The following is a 4,422-nucleotide window of genomic DNA, read 5'->3' as shown; positions in this document are numbered from 1 at the left end:
GACTCCAACTCTTAGTACTATTAATGCAATTATATTTCATATGAGTTTGTCATAAATCAAACTATGGTACATTCAATACAACTTCATTTTCTTGTCATACGAAGCAAAATAGAAGAATTAAATCAAAAAAACTGATGAACTGAGCCAAATAAATCCAACCCAACCCAGACTGATTAGTTTGATTCATTTGTTGGGTTGTAGTTTATTTGATAACACTTGCATATTAGAACAATTCAATATTACATGCCTTACTTACAAGTAAAATACTAGACTATCAACTTTTTGTTTTATAGTCCAACAACCGCTCAAGAAAATAGATTTCAAACTTGAGAGAAAAAAATATATTCAGTAGGAGTTAAAAATGTTGCATTATTTTTAGAAAGGGCATTTGGTATAGTGGTATGATTCTCACTTAGGGTGCGAGAGGTCCCGAGGTCAATTCTGTCTAAATCTAAAAGAATATGATAATAATAATTGTTCATGGATTCACCACCCCCCAAGTCAAACTGGTGCCTGTTGTTGCACCGGGCACCTTTATACTAGGTGCTAAAGCATGGGTGTTTTGTATCCATTGAGCAAAGACGGTGCCTTGAGATGTGATATGATTGCATCGCGATGCCTAAGTACACGATCTAATAAATCGTAGTTGGATCATAGTCTCTTACCATAAAAATGGCAGCACAACCTATGAGAAATCCACCAATCCACATGTGATGTGTGAATAATGAAAGTTGTGTAAAGAGCCTAGCATAGCTTCATATTAACAAAGAAAATAAATGAAATAAAATAAATGAAATAACGATGATACATTCCATAAACAACTTAATATATAGTCCATAACAAGGGCATTTGGTCTTGTGGTATGATTCTTGCTTTGAGTGCAAGAGGTCTCAAGTTCGATTCTCGGAATGCCCCTCTAAAAGGTAAAAGGACAATTTTGAAAGAAAAAAAATAAAATAGTTTAGTTATCAATGGGGCCTAACCCAACGGAATGCGTGGCAATGCACAACTTTAACTTACATATATATTGAGGCACGGTATGATTATCATTTTGGATGGGTGTGGGAGGTCTAAGTTCGATTCTCAAAATGCCCGATAATATGATTTAAAATGTGGTTTTTAAACATTGAACCAAGAACGAACCGGGACTTCAAAAAGAGCATTACACAAATTGTTCTATTGTATTCTTTCTAGGAACTTTTCATTATGTTGTCCGGGGTATTCTCAGGGGCCGAAGTGCAAAGCCCCATAGCCTTTTCATGGTAAAGAAGGCAAGAAGTTTCAGAGAGCCATAGGTTCGAATCCTGTCATCTTGATGTGGTATTCTCAGGGGCCGAAGTGCAAAGCCCCATAGCCTATTCGTGGTCAGGAAGGCAGGCGAACCGCGCACATTGGAAAAAAAAAAGATCTCCTTTTCTATCACACGTAGAATTGTCATTCTTTTGTCTTTTGAAACCCCTTACCTTATCAGTCATCAGGCAGGTTTTTGGTATCATATATCGAGATAATTATTATGAAAAAGCTATTCCACTAGCGTGACTTAGATACCCTTTCTTTGTGGTATCAGTCCTGCTATTTGAATAGCCTGAAGTCATCATAGCCTCTCCACCGGTTCTGAGGACTCCTTTGGCATCAATGTGCTCCAAGAAAGAGATCAGACCCTTTCCTGAACCAAAATTGGGCATAAAACGCCGAGGAGAAAGTCGAAAGCGAGCTCTTTTCACGTATACCAATCTCGAAACCCAATTACCTCATGGACTGTCTCCTCAACCCTGACGAGTATGAGTGCTTGGTAAGAGAGAATGTCGAATGAGAAAGACATTCGATTACGGCAACATTCGCAACTACCAAAGTGCACTAAACCTAGTATTGATCTTCGACCTAACGATAATGGAACTTCAAGCCCATTTAATCAATCCGCTTTGTACATTATTGTTGACCGAATCGGATGCACGCCAGGCCTAAATTCTCTCTCAGTCACTTGGAGATGAAAGGAAGATCAAATCCGAAGTTTACGAATCAAAGAGAAAGTGGATCTGAGTTCTACACGCTTTCATTTTCAAAAGCTTCGCTTGCCTACGGTACTTTATTTAGGATGTGCAACAATACGGTCATCTCTCAGCCGTGTATAGAGAATTCCTTGATCATTTCCTTGGCAGATAACACAAATGAAATCGCTTCCCTGACCGCCCATCTTATGAGTCCATTGTTGTTTTGTTGGTTTGTTGTACTATTCTATACCTCTCTCGATTGATAGAAAGATGTTTGGGAGCTGGGAGAGCCTATCGTGAGGGAACTTTCCTTTTCACGGTAGGCAAAGTAAAGCGGGAGCTGCATATGTCCATGGTGATCAAGGCAGAGTGACAACTTCTTTAAAAGAGGTTGGTTTTATCGAAACTGTTAGATTCGCTTTTGTTAAAGAAAAAATAGGAGCTCTTGGTTCGGCCGATGTCGATATGGCAATGCGAACTCGACTCAGGATGAGGATTCCGCTTTTCATACTGCTACTATGAGCCGAAAGAGCTGGTAAGCTATCTCGCTAAACGAAAGGAAAAAGCATGTACGGGTTGACCTTGTTACAAGGGGCGGGAGCCAGCCAAAGAAGGTCAGTCGGACTAGGTTAGGACCCTTGATCCGGTTCAGCTAGGTTCTTCCATGTGGGAATGTATGCGTATCGGTATCCTCTTTAGGACCGGTTGCTTCCTCTTTTTGTTTATACGTTTGGAGAAACCTGCTAAGCCCGCCTTTCTTACCAGGTGTGATTCAATCTTTCAGCTCAAACTTTCCTATCGTTCGACGGAAAAGGTTGGAGTACGACTACCTTTTCCTTTTCTTGCCCGAGCCAAGGGATCATTTAGTTTCTACCAAAAAGTTCGCTATCTATTAGTTGCCGTAATCGAATGTATTTCTCATTTCATGTTAGCTCCTCCAAGAGCTTATAGGAGATCGAGCAGCCTTTCTTTCCCTACCTGGTATGCTTTCCCGCTTATCATGCAACTAGCCAACTTGCCAAAGAGAGAGGCTTTCTTTCCCTACCTGGTATGCTTTCCCGCTTATCATGCAACTAGCCAACTTGCCAAAGAGAGAGGGAGAGGGATCCTACCTGGTATGCTTTCCCGCTTATCATGCAACTAGCCAACTTGCCAAAGAGAGAGGGAGAGGGATCATGTCAATGAATTTGTATGTGCATTTTGTCCGTCCTGTACTTGCCTGCTTAGCTCTGGAGAGGGATCATGTCAATGAATTTGTATGTGCATTTTGTCCGTCCTGTACTTGCCTGCTTAGCTCTCTTAGCCAACATCTATGGTTTCCCCCGAACCAAGAGGTCCTGCTTATCCATACCCAACAGCCACACTTTCAGCCGAAAGACTGATTTTTTTCATAAAGTTGGTTCATAGATCAAGAAAGAATGAAGCTGCTTACAAGGACAGTTACGCAGTACGTCTTTTCATACTCGCCTTTTCTTTAACCCTGATATCAAACTATCCATTCTCGCTTGTTGCTTTAAGGGGTCTCCCCACTATAGATTACTCGGATTAGTTCTCGCGTCCCTGTGCCAAAAAGGATGGGCGAGTTTGATTTGAGTGTTCATCGATTGGGTGGATCCATATGCTCCGGGGGGGTGAGACGAGGTGTAGCGCAGTCTAGTCAACGCATTTGCTTTGGGTATGTTATCCGCTAAAGGTTTTAGGAAATGGGGTACAAATTTTCTGCATAGGTCATCTATGGTCACAATTCTTTTAAGGAAGATGCTCCCAAATAATCGGTGAACAATAGCCTTTCAAGAAGTTTCAGAGAGCAAGAAGAGGCAGAACAAAGAATAGGAGTGAGCCGTGCAAGGAAGAAGAAACTAGTAGGTTTAATTTGGGTTCGTTTGAACTAAAAAATGAACCAAAATTTTTCAAACGAACCAAAATTTAAGACTCACTAGCCCAAAGTCCATATGTTGTAAAAAAAAAAAAAACCTTTCGTGGCCCAACCCTTATTCGCAGTCCACATCCAACCATTTCTTTTTCAACCTACACGTATGCTCCAGGCCAAACTCACGTAACTAGTCAGAAGATGCGGCCCACAACTAAACGGAAGACAAGTGTCACAATCGCACTCTTGCAGTAGTAAGACAATGATTATGTGACATTTGTTCTAATCCAATGAACAAGTAAACCATGCAAAATTTAGACTGAACGAACAATAGCAGTGTATGCTCGAATCACGTTTAGAAGAAATATTTTAGAAAACGTGAGCGAGGAAATACATTAAAAACAATTTCAAATAAAGCAATGTTATAAGCTAAAAGTGAAGAAACAACAACTGGTCACGTTCTCCTATAGTACATTTTGGGACATTTTAGTCCTGATGGGTGTAGATATGATTTTGAGGACTAATCATACACCCCGTATTGGCACAACAATAATAGTAAAG

The 4,422-nt window shown here is 40.5% G+C and overlaps 1 non-coding gene across 1 annotated transcript; it reads left to right on the top strand.

The window, feature by feature from the left end:
- The first annotated feature begins 843 nt into the window (after positions 1–843).
- On the top strand, positions 844–915 carry TRNAS-UGA. Its single transcript has one exon. It is a non-coding gene; the product is annotated as a tRNA-Ser (tRNA).
- The last annotated feature ends 3,507 nt before the right edge of the window (positions 916–4,422 follow it).

Source organism: Cucurbita moschata, unplaced genomic scaffold (assembly GCF_002738365.1).
Source record: "Cucurbita moschata cultivar Rifu unplaced genomic scaffold, Cmos_1.0 Cmo_Scf00583, whole genome shotgun sequence".
In the NCBI taxonomy this organism is placed as follows: Eukaryota; Viridiplantae; Streptophyta; class Magnoliopsida; order Cucurbitales; family Cucurbitaceae; genus Cucurbita; species Cucurbita moschata.
Note: the sequence above shows the minus strand (reverse complement) of the source record. Positions and strands in the feature narration are given on the sequence as shown.